Here is an 18,764-nt window from a genome sequence, read left to right on the forward strand (position 1 = left end):
ATTTAAATGACAACTTGGCAACAGTGGTGTGCCCCAGAGAGTTGCTTGAGTAACGGGAAAGGTTATGGGTGGATGGTCAGTAATGGGCCTCAATGTGTTAAGTACCACAGACCAGGATATGCCAGGACCACTTGCTTGACTGAGGGGGGCAGGGATCGGAGTGAACGGTAAGTTCGAGTTCGGGAAAAGGGAGTATGGATTCCAGTGTTAGTACCCCATAAAAATCTCCATCATCAACACTTACCCTGATTATGTACGTCTTCTTGTACTTGTCTGCTTCTTTTACGTTCTTCGTCATCATGCGCTGAAAGACGCACTTTCTGTGCCCTGATGTAACCACCATCACACCCACCAGCAGTCCAACAACTTGCGCCAGGTAGTCCACATTGATGGGCTGTCTGGAGAGGTCACGGATGGCACCCTCAAATGCTCTCTCTCTGCATGTTTGATGAACATGATCATGTTTGCTGGTTCGACCAGGTTAGCTGTAGAAAAATAGGATAAATTACTCACTGATCTCAGAGTTGAAGTGGAACAACCATTCTACCCTGTTTGTATAGAAACACACCAGTCTTTTCTCGTTTATATTCCATTCTTTGTATAACAATTTCTCCTCCCAACCCTTTCTTCCACCCAGCAAACTTGTCCAAAATGCAGTTTATTGTTTTGGCTGTCATGCGTGTTTTGGGCAAGTCAGCCAGAGACACAAATTTGAAAAAAGCCTCCACGTCAAGGATTATATTTTTCTGGGTGGTGGGCTTGAGTGTGCTGTTAAGATGATTGAGGAACCTGATGAGCAAACAATGGAGATGATGAGCACTGTAAATATAGAAATAAATGCAATGACTTAGATTAGGAGGAAGGGTCTGAGCCCTCCCCCTCACAGGATAGGGGAAAGAGTTCCCCCTCCTGGAGCGGGAGGATGGTGCACGGTCCTTCCTCCCTTGGCCACCCCAATCGCCAAAGTCCCCCTCACGGCGTACGGGCTGGCGACGCCGCCCATAGCGGACCTCCGTCCAGCCCCCATCCATTCTATACTATTTTTTGATTTTACTGTATTTTATATATATATCCAAATAGGAGTCGCCTTTGTTATTTAAGTATGAATAAAAATGCTATTTAATAATCAAATATGTTATTTTTACTTGTATTTATCCAATTAGGGGTCGCCTTTGTTATTTAAGTAATAAACAAAATGTCCCAAAAAAAATTGTAAAAGTAAAAGTAAACATAAAATGTTCTTAATTCCAAAACCAAGTTATTGTTTTTAAGAGTAAAATCGAATGAATATGTGTGCCTCAACAACGTTTCGGCTCATCTAGGAGCCTTCATCAGGTTTTTAGCACACTGTATTAACTGCTGATGTTGTCTCTTCCTTGTCTCCGTTCAGACTGAACAAAACCAAACTAATGTGTGTGTTTTATAGAAAAACAATGACGTCCACAAAAAGTGGAAACAAAAATGAAACTTTGCTAAAACAAATAACCAACTTTTGCAAATTACATATATATTGTTATTAAATCAACCTTATTTGAACATTTTACGTTTTTATTATTTTAACAGTTTTATATATATTTTTGTTTGTTTTTTCTGTTTTATAGTATTTTTATTTGTATTTATTTGTTTATTTTTGGAAAAAATGACCGAACTAGAACGTAGGGTAGAGATAGGGGTTAGAAATTAGAGTTATATTAAGAATTAGGGTTAAGAGAATCAAAATTAGGGTTAGGGTTAGGGTTAGGGTTAGGGTTAGGGTTAGGGTTAGGGTTAGGGTTAGGGTTTAGGGTTAGGGTTAGGGTTAGGGTTAGGGTTAGGGTTAGGGTTAGGGGTTAGGGTTAGGGTTAGGGTTAGGGTTAGGGTTAGGGTTAGGGTTAGGGGTTAGGGTTAGGGTTAGGGTTAGGGTTAGGGGTTAGGGGTTAGGGTTAGGGTTAGGGGTTAGGGTTAGGGTTAGGCGGGAAGGGTTGAGCCCTTCCCCTCACAGGATAGGGGAATTGCTCCCCCCTCCTGGAGAGAAAGGAAGGTGCACGGTCCTTCCCACCGTAACCCACCCCAGCACCCGGTCCCCGCCCCTGACGTGCGGGCTGGCGGCGCCGCCCATAGCGGACCACTGTCCACCCGTCTTCCATATATTTTATTTTTTAATTCAATAGTTTTTGTTTGTTTATAGTTTTGTTATATTTTATAATTATTCAATAATATTGTTTTATTTAATAGATAGGAGTCGCCTTGGCTATATATGTAATCAACTATCTATTAATAAAGTGAATCATTGAAAATAAAATGATTGAAAAACATAAAAAACGAAAATTATAACTAATCTATAACTAATTTACGTGTGCCCTGACGACGTTTCGGCTCCACCGAGCCTTCTTCAGGTCTGGCACACACAAAAACTTTTAGATGTTGTCTCTTCGCTCTCCAAATTCCAACTGTTTTTCTTTTCTTCTTTCTTTCTCTTTTTCTTCTTTTTTTAAAAACTTATTTTGTAACTTGTAAAACAACTAACTAAAATGCAACAAACTTTTGCCTACAATAGAAAATCAACTACCCCATCAAATTAACCCCATAATCACCAATAGTTATTCATGCCTATTGCAATAACATATTTTAATGTTTTTTTTAATTTTATTTTTTTAATTATATATATATTTTTTTTAATTCTGTTTTATTTTGTTTTGTACTTTTTTTCTTTTTTTATAGTTATGTTTGTATTATTATAGTATATACTTATATTAGGTGGGGGATGGATGGGGATAGAAATTAGGGTTAGGAAAACCGTTAGGGTTAGGGTTAGGGTTAGGGTTAGGGTTAGGGTTAGGGTTAGGGTTAGGATAAAAGGGCTGAGCCCTCCCCCTCGTAGGATAGGGAAATCTTTCCCCTCTCCTGGAGCGGGAGGGAGGCGCACTGTCCATCCACCCCGGGCCCCTCCCAGCACCACCATCCCTGTCTCGGCGTGCGGGCTGGCGACGTCGCCCATATCGGACTTCGGTCCAGCCGCCGTCCATCTTCTCTTGTTTGGTTTTGTTGTTATTTTTTTCTTTTCAATATTTAGTAATCACTAATTAGTAGTATTATTTATAATAAGTTATTATTTTATACTTATATTTATTTTTAATAGGTGTAGCCTTTGCTATTTAATTAATAATAAACAGAGTATTATTTATAATAAGTTATTATTTTATACTTATATTTATTTTTAATAGGTGTAGCCTTTGCTATTTAATTAATCATAAACAGAAAAGAAATGAAACAAACAGACATAAACAGTCAAAAAATGATTAATCAAAAACTAGTGTGCCCCAACAACGTTTCGGCTGATTTAGAGCCTTCTTCAGGTTGATAGCACACTATACTAACTGCAGACCTTGTCTCTTCTATGTCACCATTCAGACTGAACAAAACCAAACTAGTGCATGTATTTATAAAGAAATAATGGCGTCCACAAAAAGTGCAAACAAAAATGAAACATTCAACTTTGCTTTAACCAACCATCAAGTTAAATGCAATTACATATATATTTATATTAAATCAACCTTATTTGAACATTTTATGTTTTTATTATTTTAACAGTTTTATATATGTTTTTTGTTTGTTTTTTTCTGTTTTATAATATTTTTAGTATTTTTGATTTTTAAAAAAATGATTAACAGTTAGAATTGGAAAGTAGGGTCAAATATAATCAAAGGTAGGGTTGAAATTAGGGTTAGGGTTGGATTAAGAAATGAGGTTTAATATTAGTTTGAGATTAGGGTTAGAGTTTTAGGGTTAGGGTTAGGGTTAGGGTTAGGGTTAGGGTTAGGGTTAGGGTTAGGGGTTAGGGTTAGGGTTAGGGTTAGGGTTAGGGTTAGAGTTGAAACTAGGTTGAAACTAGGGTTGAGATTAGGGATAGAGATTAGGGTTGGAAATTAGGGTTGAGATTAGGGTTAGGAATTAGGGTTAGGGTTAGATTAAGAATTAGGGTTAAGAGAATTGAAACTAGGGTTGAGATTAGGGTTAGAAATGAAGGTTGAGATTAGGGTTGGAAATTAGGGTTAGGGTTAGAGTTAGGGTTAGGGTTAGGATTCAAAGACTGGGGTTGAGATTAGGGTTAGAAATTAGGGTTGAGATTAGGGTTAGAAATTAGAATCAAGGTTAGATTAAGAATTAGGGTTAAAATTAGAATAGAAATTAGGGTTGAGATTAGGGTTAGGGTTATATTAAGAAGTAGGATTAGGATTCAAATTGAAACGAGGGTTGAGATTGGGATTAGCGTTTGAGATTAGGGATTTTAAAAGATGCAGATTGAGACTGGGGTTGAGATTAGGGTTAGTTTTAGGGTCAGATTAAGATATTGATTGCGGTTAGAATTTAGGATTAAGACTTCATTTTAAAAAGGGTTGAGATTAGGGCAAAAAAGTATGAGTAAAGATAGGGATTATCGGTTCCCAGTATTTAAACCACATGGGACTCGAGTCCCAAGTAGCCAAATCCAGCGTCGTTCCATGGCCTTCCTCTGCTCGTCAGACCAAAACGCGTTACGCTGTAGTCCCGCAATGCGGAGGGATTCGACTCCGTGGGCCATGAAATGGAGGACCAGTGGTCTATCCAGTTCTTTTTTATTTTTTATTATATATCTGTGTTGTGTCAAGCGCAACATCAGAGAGTTCTTCGTTTCCCCCACATATTTCACGCCGCATTTACGACAAAATATTAAATAGACACAGTTCACCGACCTCGGGTTAAAACCTTGCTCGATCTTAAAGATGGTCTTGTCTTGGACATTTCTAACAAATTTAAGGTCTGAAAAGTGTCTACTTAATGGTTGAGGTTTTTTGTTTTCTAATGACGGCAAATTAGCACGAACGAGGAAGTCCTTCAGATTTTTATTCCTCCTGAAGGCAGATATTACCCTCGCTTGGGGCATCCACGTCGCCGAGGACAAAATTTGATGAAAATTCCGTCTCAATTTGCCTTGGAGTAAATTGCCCATTGAGGAGTAGGTTCCAATGAATGGAACTAACCTAGTTGGATCCCTATCTTGCCTATCCTGGAATGTTTTCAGGCAGCGTCGTAAAAATGACCGGGAGTAACCCCGAGTCCGTAGGGCTCCGAATAAGGTAAGTACAGCTTCTTTGAAGTCTTCTTGTCTTGTGCAAATTCGGTGGAAGCGAAGAATTTGTGATTTCACGACACCCCTGAACGTATGGGCTGGATGAAAGCTCGACCTGTGCACCAAGGCATGTGTGTCTGTAACTTTAAAATGAACTTTTACATCCAACACAGACGTCTGATCAAATCTTTCTCCTTTGAACACTGTTGTATCCAGAAAATCAATAGATTGCCGATTAATTTCCGTTTTCAATTTAATCGAAGAATCATGCGAATTCAGAATACTGACAAATTTCCAAAATTGTTGTTCCGTCCCCGTCCAAATACCCCATATGTCATCAAGATATCTTAAGTAACATGTTGGTTTCTGTTCACATTTTGCCAGTACCTCTTCTTCCCAATTTGCCATGAATATATTTGCATAGGCCGGGGCAAATTTCTTTCCCATCGCCGTGCCTTTAATTTGTAAGTAATAACTTTCATTGAAAACAAAGTCATTTCTGTTCAAATTAATCTCTAACAATTCCAGCAATTCCGCATCCGGACGTTTAGGATCAGGGAACTTTTGAAAGATCCTTCTCACACAATCTATACCAGCAGGAATGGGAATGTTGGTGTACAAACTGTCCACATCCATCGAAAAGAACAAGAAGTCAGAGGTAATCCTCAAGGCCTTCACCATCTCTATAAAGTGATACGTGTCTCTCACATATGCCGGATGTTTGACTGAAAGTGGATTGAGGTAGTAATCCAGATATTCCGCCGTGGCATACGTGTCGCTCCCACAGTCCGAAACTATCGGTCTCCCCGGGGGAACCTCGAATGGTATTGTCCACTTTTCGGGACTTTTATGAATTTTGGGGAGAATATAAAATCGCCGTTCCCTAGGTTCCAAATTCCCTATCAGATATCGTTGCTGCCTCGCTGTTATAAATTTCTTCTTTTTCAATCTACCTACAATCTCCGCAACTTTTGGCAAAGTTTCCAAATAAATGGGCTTATCCAATTTCCTGTAGTATTCTTTGTCATTCAATTGTCTCTCTCCCTCCATAATATATTGTTCCCGACTCAAGATGACTATTGCTGAGCCTTTGTCTGCTGGCTTAATAATCATGTGTCTTGCTCGCATCAAATCCCGTAAGGCTTTCACCTCCGCCCTTGTGAGATTTGGTTTTTCCGATAGCGGTGTCCAATGTCTATCGAAGACTTTTGCATCCAATTCCAGTAGTTGTCTAATTTCACATGGTAAGTCCCCAATTGAAGGTGTCCAGGTGGAAGGACCAATGAAGGGCAGTGGCCTCTGTTTGTCTGAATCTTTAAAGTAAGCAAATAATTTCAGTCTACGATGATATTCTTGTAAATCCAGCTGAAATTGAGCTTTCTGGTTCTTTCCAACCCCTAGAGATGGTATGAAGGATAAGCCCTTGCGAAGCAAGGACAATTGTGTTTCAGACAGGGTGAAATTCCTTGCCAAAACTACAACTTCCTGAGCCACGAGGGACCGTGCCTCCTTAGCCCTTTCACCGTCGAGACTTAAAGGGCGGTTAAGTTTAAAAATTCAATCCAATGATCGAATATTGCTTCTGCTGTCTCTCTTGTCCAGTGGATATCATCAGTTTCCACTTGGAATCGGGCTGCTGGCAGAAGGGGAATATATCCCATGTTTCTCTCAATATGGTCATTCAGATCCTGGAGATTCTCCTTCTCATCTGCCGGAAGGGCTTGAGAGAAATTGATCAGGGGGATCCAGACCTCTGCATATGGGAACTTCCTCTTTGAGGACCTAATAGCGCCTTGGAGATTCTTAATTGTGGTCTCTTTGGATTTGTTCCCCCTGCTATTAATCCCAAATGCCAACACGATCTTTTCAACCACCAGATCGTCTGGTGCCTTTGTCTTCTCCATGAGGCCTTGTCCATGGCGGAAGTGGCTCCCCGGAAAACATTCAACTTGCAAGTCAGCATTAAAAAAGGCTGGGATTCGGGCCAAATTCGAGTCTCCAATAATAAGCCACTTTTTTGTGACGTTTAAGTCCCAATCAGTGAGTTTTCTTTGAGTATTTGGGTGACAAGTCACCCTAAATCTCTGGGGTTCCTGACTCATGAAGCTTCCTATTGAGGACAGGGAGGTATCATTTATCCCCTCTCTTGGTTTGTGGACCACCACCTGATCTGGTGCCAAGGTAACGAGGGTTCCACTGCCCTCGTCCTCAGATTCAGGTTCCTCCAATATTTGTTGTAGGCGTCGAATTGTGGGCGGTCGGGCCGGAGTTTCCAGCACCCAACTCTCCTCTGGGTCCTCAATTTGAGGTCTCAACCACAATTCTTCATCCACATTTGTCTCGGTCAACACCAAACCCCTAGTGTTCCTGGAGGTCCTGGGTGTTTCTGCATACTCTTCCATCCGAGGTGGATTAGGGTTCGCCGATCCCATGATCGGAACCTCCTCTATTCGTACTGGTCCACCAGATCGTCTCACTTGGGCCTCTCTACGTTCCAGAGGAGGCTCCATTCGGACCTCCATTAAGTTCTGAGTCGGGCCCACTTGGATCGGAGTGGGAGCCCGGACAACTGGCCGGGTCATAGTAACCGGTGTGGAGTGCTGCGGAGCCTGCCCAGAGTCTGGATTATTATTTTCCATCTTGGCAACGATCAAGGCCTCCGCCTGATCCAGCACCTCATGTGTGATACGGGGTAATTTCTTCTTAGCCCACCTAACGGCCACCCCATAGGCCGACTTCCATTCCGGGATGAAGAGGTCCGGTAATTCTCCCAAAAATTCCTCCAAACAATCTTGATAATGGTCAATCAATATCCGGCAGGTGGTGTAACCCCAATTTTTGGCATTCCCTACCACAAAGTCCAAGGAATTTTGTGTAGGGTACGCCGGTTTAATCATGGATGCTAACATTTCCACCATCCTAGAAATCATTCGTGGTTGCTGAGTACCATTTTTTTGATCAACATTGTTTAGATGGTGGACTACTTTGATCACTGCGAAGAACTTGCGAATCAGTCTGCCAAATTGGGGATCTGCCGCTTGGCGTAGAATATTGGACCCCTCTGTCCGTGGGGAAGGCCCACGTCGGTCTGGTCCCCTGAGGTTTTGGCGTGCCACCGCAGCGTAAGTGCGGTAATTGGGTTTGGTATACTGAGAGGACCGGGGAGGAGGCACGGGCAGGTTAGGATAAAAGGGCTGAGCCCTCCCCCTCGTAGGATAGGGAAATCTTTCCCCTCTCCTGGAGCGGGAGGGAGGCGCACTGTCCATCCACCCCGGGCCCCTCCCAGCACCACCATCCCTGTCTCGGCGTGCGGGCTGGCGACGTCGCCCATATCGGACTTCGGTCCAGCCGCCGTCCATCTTCTCTTGTTTGGTTTTGTTGTTATTTTTTTCTTTTCAATATTTAGTAATCACTAATTAGTAGTATTATTTATAATAAGTTATTATTTTATACTTATATTTATTTTTAATAGGTGTAGCCTTTGCTATTTAATTAATAATAAACAGAGTATTATTTATAATAAGTTATTATTTTATACTTATATTTATTTTTAATAGGTGTAGATTAATCATAAACAGAAAAGAAATGAAACAAACAGACATAAACAGTCAAAAAATGATTAATCAAAAACTAGTGTGCCCCAACAACGTTTCGGCTGATTTAGAGCCTTCTTCAGGTTGATAGCACACTATACTAACTGCAGACCTTGTCTCTTCTATGTCACCATTCAGACTGAACAAAACCAAACTAGTGCATGTATTTATAAAGAAATAATGGCGTCCACAAAAAGTGCAAACAAAAATGAAACATTCAACTTTGCTTTAACCAACCATCAAGTTAAATGCAATTACATATATATTTATATTAAATCAACCTTATTTGAACATTTTATGTTTTTATTATTTTAACAGTTTTATATATGTTTTTTGTTTGTTTTTTTCTGTTTTATAATATTTTTAGTATTTTTGATTTTTAAAAAAATGATTAACAGTTAGAATTGGAAAGTAGGGTCAAATATAATCAAAGGTAGGGTTGAAATTAGGGTTAGGGTTGGATTAAGAAATGAGGTTTAATATTAGTTTGAGATTAGGGTTAGAGTTTTAGGGTTAGGGTTAGGGTTAGGGTTAGGGTTAGGGTTAGGGTTAGGGTTAGGGTTAGGGTTAGGGTTAGGGTTAGGGTTAGGGTTAGGGTTAGGGTTAGGGTTAGGGTTAGGGTTAGGGTTAGGGTTAGGGTTAGGGTTAGGGTTAGGGTTAGGGTTAGGGTTAGGGTTAGGGTTAGGGTTAGGGGTTAGGGTTAGGGTTAGGGTTAGGGTTAGGGTTAGGGTTAGGGTTAGGGTTAGGGTTAGGGTTAGGGTTAGGGTTAGGGTTAGGGTTAGGGTTAGGGTTAGGGTTAGGGTTAGGGTTAGGGTTAGGGTTAGGGTTAGGGTTAGGGTTAGGGTTAGGGTTAGGGGTTAGGGTTAGGGTTAGGGTTAGGGTTAGGGTTAGGGTTAGGGTTAGGGTTAGGGTTAGGGTTAGGGTTAGGGTTAGGGTTAGGGTTAGGGTTAGGGTTAGGGTTAGGGTTAGGGTTAGGGTTAGGGTTAGGGTTAGGGTTAGGGGTTAGGGTTAGGGTTAGGGTTAGGGTTAGGGTTAGGGTTAGGGTTAGGGTTAGGGTTAGGGTTAGGGTTAGGGTTAGGGTTAGGGTTAGGGTTAGGGTTAGGGGTTAGGGTTAGGGTTAGGGTTAGGGTTAGGGTTAGGGTTAGGGTTAGGGTTAGGGTTAGGGTTAGGGTTAGGGTTAGGGTTAGGGTTAGGGTTAGGGTTAGGGTTAGGGTTAGGGTTAGGGTTAGGGTTAGGGTTAGGGTTAGGGTTAGGGTTAGGGTTAGGGGTTAGGGTTAGGGTTAGGGTTAGGGTTAGGGTTAGGGTTAGGGTTAGGGTTAGGGTTAGGGGTTAGGGTTAGGGTTAGGGTTAGGGTTAGGGTTAGGGTTAGGGTTAGGGTTAGGGTTAGGGTTAGGGTTAGGGTTAGGGTTAGGGTTAGGGTTAGGGTTAGGGTTAGGGTTAGGGTTAGGGTTAGGGTTAGGGTTAGGGTTAGGGTTAGGGTTAGGGTTAGGGTTAGGGTTAGGGTTAGGGTTAGGGTTAGGGTTAGGGTTAGGGTTAGGGTTAGGGTTAGGGTTAGGGTTAGGGTTAGGGTTAGGGTTAGGGTTAGGGTTAGGGTTAGGGTTAGGGTTAGGGTTAGGGTTAGGGTTAGGTATAGGCATGATAACCACGATCAGCCACTGGCTAATCCTAATGAACCCCATTTACTCCTCGATGGTACGAGCTAGAGACTTGAAACTCGGTCCACCTGTGGACTTCCCCAGTGCGCTGCTGTGCTTCCATTTCGGTGGCCGCGTCACTTCCGGTTCCGGAGTTATACCGGAAAAACGGCAATATCTCCGGAGCGGACGGTCGTAGAGAGATGCGGACTTGACCAGCGTGTTCAGCGCGGGCGAATTACCCCAGGTAGGTCAAAGTCCCATCGTCCTAGGGCCCGTGGTTCCGGAGTTATCCGCATCAGATTGGGTTAGGGTTAGGGTTAGGGTTAGGGTTAGGGTTAGGGTTAGGGTTAGGGTTAGGGTTAGGGTTAGGGTTAGGGTTAGGGTTAGGGTTAGGGTTAGGTATAGGCATGATAACCACGATCAGCCACTGGCTAATCCTAATGAACCCCATTTACTCCTCGATGGTACGAGCTAGAGACTTGAAACTCGGTCCACCTGTGGACTTCCCCAGTGCGCTGCTGTGGTTCCATTTCGGTGGCCGCGTCACTTCCGGTTCCGGAGTTATACCGGAAAAACGGCAATATCTCCGGAGCGGACGGTCGTAGAGAGATGTGGACTTGACCAGCGTGTTGAGCGCGGGCGAATTACCCCAGGTAGGTCAAAGTCCCATCGTCCTAGGGCCCGTGGTTCCGGAGTTATCCGCATCAGATTGGGTTAGGGTTAGGGTTAGGGTTAGGGTTAGGGTTAGGGTTAGGGGTTAGGGTTAGGGTTAGGGTTAGGGTTAGGGTTAGGGTTAGGTATAGGCATGATAACCACGATCAGCCACTGGCTAATCCTAATGAACCCCATTTACTCCTCGATGGTACGAGCTAGAGACTTGAAACTCGGTCCACCTGTGGACTTCCCCAGTGCGCTGCTGTGGTTCCATTTCGGTGGCCGCGTCACTTCCGGTTCCGGAGTTATACCGGAAAAACGGCAATATCTCCGGAGCGGACGGTCGTAGAGAGATGCGGACTTGACCAGCGTGTTCAGCGCGGGCGAATTACCCCAGGTAGGTCAAAGTCCCATCGTCCTAGGGCCCGTGGTTCCGGAGTTATCCGCATCAGATTGGGTTAGGGTTAGGGTTAGGGTTAGGGTTAGGGTTAGGGTTAGGGGTTAGGGTTAGGGTTAGGGTTAGGGTTAGGGTTAGGGTTAGGGTTAGGGTTAGGGGTTAGGGTTAGGGTTAGGGTTAGGGTTAGGGTTAGGGGTTAGGGTTAGGGGTTAGGGTTAGGGTTAGGGGTTAGGGTTAGGGTTAGGGTTAGGGTTAGGGTTAGGGTTAGGGTTAGGGTTAGGGGTTAGGGTTAGGGTTAGGGTTAGGGTTAGGGTTAGGGTTAGGGTTAGGGGTTAGGGTTAGGGTTAGGGTTAGGGTTAGGGTTAGGGTTAGGGTTAGGGTTAGGGTTAGGGTTAGGGTTAGGGTTAGGGTTAGGGTTAGGGTTAGGGTTAGGGTTAGGGTTAGGGTTAGGGTTAGGGTTAGGGTTAGGGGTTAGGGTTAGGGTTAGGGTTAGGGTTAGGGTTAGGGTTAGGGTTAGGTATAGGCATGATAACCACGATCAGCCACTGGCTAATCCTAATGAACCCCATTTACTCCTCGATGGTACGAGCTAGAGACTTGAAACTCGGTCCACCTGTGGACTTCCCCAGTGCGCTGCTGTGCTTCCATTTCGGTGGCCGCGTCACTTCCGGTTCCGGAGTTATACCGGAAAAACGGCAATATCTCCGGAGCGGACGGTCGTAGAGAGATGCGGACTTGACCAGCGTGTTCAGCGCGGGCGAATTACCCCAGGTAGGTCAAAGTCCCATCGTCCTAGGGCCCGTGGTTCCGGAGTTATCCGCATCAGATTGGGTTAGGGTTAGGGTTAGGGTTAGGGTTAGGGTTAGGGTTAGGGTTAGGGTTAGGGGTTAGGGTTAGGGTTAGGGTTAGGGTTAGGGTTAGGGTTAGGGTTAGGGTTAGGGTTAGGGTTAGGGGTTAGGGTTAGGGTTAGGGTTAGGGTTAGGGTTAGGGTTAGGGTTAGGTATAGGCATGATAACCACGATCAGCCACTGGCTAATCCTAATGAACCCCATTTACTCCTCGATGGTACGAGCTAGAGACTTGAAACTCGGTCCACCTGTGGACTTCCCCAGTGCGCTGCTGTGCTTCCATTTCGGTGGCCGCGTCACTTCCGGTTCCGGAGTTATACCGGAAAAACGGCAATATCTCCGGAGCGGACGGTCGTAGAGAGATGCGGACTTGACCAGCGTGTTCAGCGCGGGCGAATTACCCCAGGTAGGTCAAAGTCCCATCGTCCTAGGGCCCGTGGTTCCGGAGTTATCCGCATCAGATTGGGTTAGGGTTAGGGTTAGGGTTAGGGTTAGGGTTAGGGTTAGGGTTAGGGTTAGGGTTAGGGTTAGGGGTTAGGGTTAGGGTTAGGGTTAGGGTTAGGGTTAGGGTTAGGGTTAGGGTTAGGGTTAGGGTTAGGGTTAGGGTTAGGGGTTAGGGTTAGGGTTAGGGTTAGGGTTAGGGTTAGGGTTAGGGTTAGGTATAGGCATGATAACCACGATCAGCCACTGGCTAATCCTAATGAACCCCATTTACTCCTCGATGGTACGAGCTAGAGACTTGAAACTCGGTCCACCTGTGGACTTCCCCAGTGCGCTGCTGTGCTTCCATTTCGGTGGCCGCGTCACTTCCGGTTCCGGAGTTATACCGGAAAAACGGCAATATCTCCGGAGCGGACGGTCGTAGAGAGATGAGGACTTGACCAGCGTGTTCAGCGCGGGCGAATTACCCCAGGTAGGTCAAAGTCCCATCGTCCTAGGGCCCGTGGTTCCGGAGTTATCCGCATCAGATTGGGTTAGGGTTAGGGTTAGGGTTAGGGTTAGGGTTAGGGTTAGGGTTAGGGTTAGGGTTAGGGTTAGGGTTAGGGTTAGGGTTAGGGTTAGGGTTAGGGTTAGGGTTAGGGTTAGGGTTAGGGTTAGGGTTAGGGTTAGGGTTAGGGTTAGGGTTAGGGTTAGGGTTAGGGTTAGGGTTAGGGTTAGGGTTAGGGTTAGGGTTAGGGTTAGGGTTAGGGTTAGGGTTAGGGTTAGGGTTAGGGTTAGGGTTAGGGTTAGGGTTAGGGTTAGGGTTAGGGTTAGGGTTAGGGTTAGGGTTAGGGTTAGGGTTAGGGTTAGGGTTAGGGTTAGGGTTAGGGTTAGGGTTAGGGTTAGGGTTAGGGTTAGGGTTAGGGTTAGGGTTAGGGTTAGGGTTAGGGTTAGGGTTAGGGTTAGGGTTAGGGTTAGGGTTAGGGTTAGGGTTAGGGTTAGGGTTAGGGTTAGGGTTAGGGTTAGGGTTAGGGTTAGGGTTAGGGTTAGGGTTAGGGTTAGGGTTAGGGTTAGGGTTAGGGTTAGGGTTAGGGTTAGGGTTAGGGTTAGGGTTAGGGTTAGGGTTAGGGTTAGGGTTAGGGTTAGGGTTAGGGTTAGGGTTAGGGTTAGGGTTAGGGTTAGGGTTAGGGTTAGGGTTAGGGGTTAGGGTTAGGGTTAGGGTTAGGGTTAGGGTTAGGGTTAGGGTTAGGGTTAGGGTTAGGGTTAGGGTTAGGGTTAGGGTTAGGGTTAGGGTTAGGGTTAGGGTTAGGGTTAGGGTTAGGGTTAGGGGGTTAGGGTTAGGGTTAGGGGGGGTTAGGGGTTAGGGTTAGGGTTAGGGTTAGGGTTAGGGTTAGGGTTAGGGTTAGGGTTAGGGTTAGGGTTAGGGTTAGGGTTAGGGTTAGGGTTAGGGTTAGGGTTAGGGTTAGGGTTAGGGTTAGGGTTAGGGTTAGGGTTAGGGTTAGGGTTAGGGTTAGGGTTAGGGTTAGGGTTAGGGTTAGGGTTAGGGTTAGGGTTAGGGTTAGGGTTAGGGTTAGGGTTAGGGTTAGGGTTAGGGTTAGGGTTAGGGTTAGGGTTAGGGTTAGGGTTAGGGTTAGGGTTAGGGTTAGGGTTAGGGTTAGGGTTAGGGTTAGGGTTAGGGTTAGGGTTAGGGTTAGGGTTAGGGTTAGGGTTAGGGTTAGGGTTAGGGTTAGGGTTAGGGTTAGGGTTAGGGTTAGGGTTAGGGTTAGGGTTAGGGTTAGGGTTAGGGTTAGGGTTAGGGTTAGGGTTAGGGTTAGGGTTAGGGTTAGGGTTAGGGTTAGGGTTAGGGTTAGGGTTAGGGTTAGGGTTAGGGTTAGGGTTAGGGTTAGGGTTAGGGTTAGGGTTAGGGTTAGGGTTAGGGTTAGGGTTAGGGTTAGGGTTAGGGTTAGGGTTAGGGTTAGGGTTAGGGTTAGGGTTAGGGTTAGGGTTAGGGTTAGGGTTAGGGTTAGGGTTAGGGTTAGGGTTAGGGTTAGGGTTAGGGTTAGGGTTAGGGTTAGGGTTAGGGTTAGGGTTAGGGTTAGGGTTAGGGTTAGGGTTAGGGTTAGGGTTAGGGTTAGGGTTAGGGTTAGGGTTAGGGTTAGGGTTAGGGTTAGGGTTAGGGTTAGGGTTAGGGTTAGGGTTAGGGTTAGGGTTAGGGTTAGGGTTAGGGTTAGGGTTAGGGTTAGGGTTAGGGTTAGGGTTAGGGTTAGGGTTAGGGTTAGGGTTAGGGTTAGGGTTAGGGTTAGGGTTAGGGTTAGGGTTAGGGTTAGGGTTAGGGTTAGGGTTAGGGTTAGGGTTAGGGTTAGGGTTAGGGTTAGGGTTAGGGTTAGGGTTAGGGTTAGGGTTAGGGTTAGGGTTAGGGTTAGGGTTAGGGTTAGGGTTAGGGTTAGGGTTAGGGTTAGGGTTAGGGTTAGGGTTAGGGTTAGGGTTAGGGTTAGGGTTAGGGTTAGGGTTAGGGTTAGGGTTAGGGTTAGGGTTAGGGTTAGGGTTAGGGTTAGGGTTAGGGTTAGGGTTAGGGTTAGGGTTAGGGTTAGGGTTAGGGTTAGGGTTAGGGTTAGGGTTAGGGTTAGGGTTAGGGTTAGGGTTAGGGTTAGGGTTAGGGTTAGGGTTAGGGTTAGGGTTAGGGTTAGGGTTAGGGTTAGGGTTAGGGTTAGGGTTAGGGTTAGGGTTAGGGTTAGGGTTAGGGTTAGGGTTAGGGTTAGGGTTAGGGTTAGGGTTAGGGTTAGGGTTAGGGTTAGGGTTAGGGTTAGGGTTAGGGTTAGGGTTAGGGTTAGGGTTAGGGTTAGGGTTAGGGTTAGGGTTAGGGTTAGGGTTAGGGTTAGGGTTAGGGTTAGGGTTAGGGTTAGGGTTAGGGTTAGGGTTAGGGTTAGGGTTAGGGTTAGGGTTAGGGTTAGGGTTAGGGTTAGGGTTAGGGTTAGGGTTAGGGTTAGGGTTAGGGTTAGGGTTAGGGTTAGGGTTAGGGTTAGGGTTAGGGTTAGGGTTAGGGTTAGGGTTAGGGTTAGGGTTAGGGTTAGGGTTAGGGTTAGGGTTAGGGTTAGGGTTAGGGTTAGGGTTAGGGTTAGGGTTAGGGTTAGGGTTAGGGTTAGGGTTAGGGTTAGGGTTAGGGTTAGGGTTAGGGTTAGGGTTAGGGTTAGGGTTAGGGTTAGGGTTAGGGTTAGGGTTAGGGTTAGGGTTAGGGTTAGGGTTAGGGTTAGGGTTAGGGTTAGGGTTAGGGTTAGGGTTAGGGTTAGGGTTAGGGTTAGGGTTAGGGTTAGGGTTAGGGTTAGGGTTAGGGTTAGGGTTAGGGTTAGGGTTAGGGTTAGGGTTAGGGTTAGGGTTAGGGTTAGGGTTAGGGTTAGGGTTAGGGTTAGGGTTAGGGTTAGGGTTAGGGTTAGGGTTAGGGTTAGGGTTAGGGTTAGGGTTAGGGTTAGGGTTAGGGTTAGGGTTAGGGTTAGGGTTAGGGTTAGGGTTAGGGTTAGGGTTAGGGTTAGGGTTAGGGTTAGGGTTAGGGTTAGGGTTAGGGTTAGGGTTAGGGTTAGGGTTAGGGTTAGGGTTAGGGTTAGGGTTAGGGTTAGGGTTAGGGTTAGGGTTAGGGTTAGGGTTAGGGTTAGGGTTAGGGTTAGGGTTAGGGTTAGGGTTAGGGTTAGGGTTAGGGTTAGGGTTAGGGTTAGGGTTAGGGTTAGGGTTAGGGTTAGGGTTAGGGTTAGGGTTAGGGTTAGGGTTAGGGTTAGGGTTAGGGTTAGGGTTAGGGTTAGGGTTAGGGTTAGGGTTAGGGTTAGGGTTAGGGTTAGGGTTAGGGTTAGGGTTAGGGTTAGGGTTAGGGTTAGGGTTAGGGTTAGGGTTAGGGTTAGGGTTAGGGTTAGGGTTAGGGTTAGGGTTAGGGTTAGGGTTAGGGTTAGGGTTAGGGTTAGGGTTAGGGTTAGGGTTAGGGTTAGGGTTAGGGTTAGGGTTAGGGTTAGGGTTAGGGTTAGGGTTAGGGTTAGGGTTAGGGTTAGGGTTAGGGTTAGGGTTAGGGTTAGGGTTAGGGTTAGGGTTAGGGTTAGGGTTAGGGTTAGGGTTAGGGTTAGGGTTAGGGTTAGGGTTAGGGTTAGGGTTAGGGTTAGGGTTAGGGTTAGGGTTAGGGTTAGGGTTAGGGTTAGGGTTAGGGTTAGGGTTAGGGTTAGGGTTAGGGTTAGGGTTAGGGTTAGGGTTAGGGTTAGGGTTAGGGTTAGGGTTAGGGTTAGGGTTAGGGTTAGGGTTAGGGTTAGGGTTAGGGTTAGGGTTAGGGTTAGGGTTAGGGTTAGGGTTAGGGTTAGGGTTAGGGTTAGGGTTAGGGTTAGGGTTAGGGTTAGGGTTAGGGTTAGGGTTAGGGTTAGGGTTAGGGTTAGGGTTAGGGTTAGGGTTAGGGTTAGGGTTAGGGTTAGGGTTAGGGTTAGGGTTAGGGTTAGGGTTAGGGTTAGGGTTAGGGTTAGGGTTAGGGTTAGGGTTAGGGTTAGGGTTAGGGTTAGGGTTAGGGTTAGGGTTAGGGTTAGGGTTAGGGTTAGGGTTAGGGTTAGGGTTAGGGTTAGGGTTAGGGTTAGGGTTAGGGTTAGGGTTAGGGTTAGGGTTAGGGTTAGGGTTAGGGTTAGGGTTAGGGTTAGGGTTAGGGTTAGGGTTAGGGTTAGGGTTAGGGTTAGGGTTAGGGTTAGGGTTAGGGTTAGGGTTAGGGTTAGGGTTAGGGTTAGGGTTAGGGTTAGGGTTAGGGTTAGGGTTAGGGTTAGGGTTAGGGTTAGGGTTAGGGTTAGGGTTAGGGTTAGGGTTAGGGTTAGGGTTAGGGTTAGGGTAGGGTTAGGGTTAGGGTTAGGGTTAGGGTTAGGGTTAGGGTTAGGGTTAGGGTTAGGGTTAGGGTTAGGGTTAGGGTTAGGGTTAGGGTTAGGGTTAGGGTTAGGGTTAGGGTTAGGGTTAGGGTTAGGGTTAGGGTTAGGGTTAGGGTTAGGGTTAGGGTTAGGGTTAGGGTTAGGGTTAGGGTTAGGGTTAGGGTTAGGGTTAGGGTTAGGGTTAGGGTTAGGGTTAGGGTTAGGGTTAGGGTTAGGGTTAGGGTTAGGGTTAGGGTTAGGGTTAGGGTTAGGGTTAGGGTTAGGGTTAGGGTTAGGGTTAGGGTTAGGGTTAGGGTTAGGGTTAGGGTTAGGGTTAGGGTTAGGGTTAGGGTTAGGGTTAGGGTTAGGGTTAGGGTTAGGGTTAGGGTTAGGGTTAGGGTTAGGGTTAGGGTTAGGGTTAGGGTTAGGGTTAGGGTTAGGGTTAGGGTTAGGGTTAGGGTTAGGGTTAGGGTTAGGGTTAGGGTTAGGGTTAGGGTTAGGGTTAGGGTTAGGGTTAGGGTTAGGGTTAGGGTTAGGGTTAGGGTTAGGGTTAGGGTTAGGGTTAGGGTTAGGGTTAGGGTTAGGGTTAGGGTTAGGGTTAGGGTTAGGGTTAGGGTTAGGGTTAGGGTTAGGGTTAGGGTTAGGGTTAGGGTTAGGGTTAGGGTTAGGGTTAGGGTTAGGGTTAGGGTTAGGGTTAGGGTTAGGGTTAGGGTTAGGGTTAGGGTTAGGGTTAGGGTTAGGGTTAGGGTTAGGGTTAGGGTTAGGGTTAGGGTTAGGGTTAGGGTTAGGGTTAGGGTTAGGGTTAGGGTTAGGGTTAGGGTTAGGGTTAGGGTTAGGGTTAGGGTTAGGTTAGGGTTAGGGTTAGGGTTAGGGTTAGGGTTAGGGTTAGGGTTAGGGTTAGGGTTAGGGTTAGGGTTAGGGTTAGGGTTAGGGTTAGGGTTAGGGTTAGGGTTAGGGTTAGGGTTAGGGTTAGGGTTAGGGTTAGGGTTAGGGTTAGGGTTAGGGTTAGGTTAGGGTTAGGGTTAGGGTTAGGGTTAGGGTTAGGGTTAGGGTTAGGGTTAGGGTTAGGGTTAGGGTTAGGGTTAGGGTTAGGGTTAGGGTTAGGGTTAGGGTTAGGGTTAGGGTTAGGGTTAGGGTTAGGGTTAGGGTTAGGGTTAGGGTTAGGGTTAGGGTTAGGGTTAGGGTTAGGGTTAGGGTTAGGGTTAGGGTTAGGGTTAGGGTTAGGGTTAGGGTTAGGGTTAGGGTTAGGGTTAGGGTTAGGGTTAGGGTTAGGGTTAGGGTTAGGGTTAGGGTTAGG

Source organism: Filicampus tigris, chromosome 6 (genome assembly GCF_054856515.1).
Source record: "Filicampus tigris isolate MCC_2025a chromosome 6, RoL_Ftig_1.0, whole genome shotgun sequence".
Classification (NCBI taxonomy): domain Eukaryota; kingdom Metazoa; phylum Chordata; class Actinopteri; order Syngnathiformes; family Syngnathidae; genus Filicampus; species Filicampus tigris.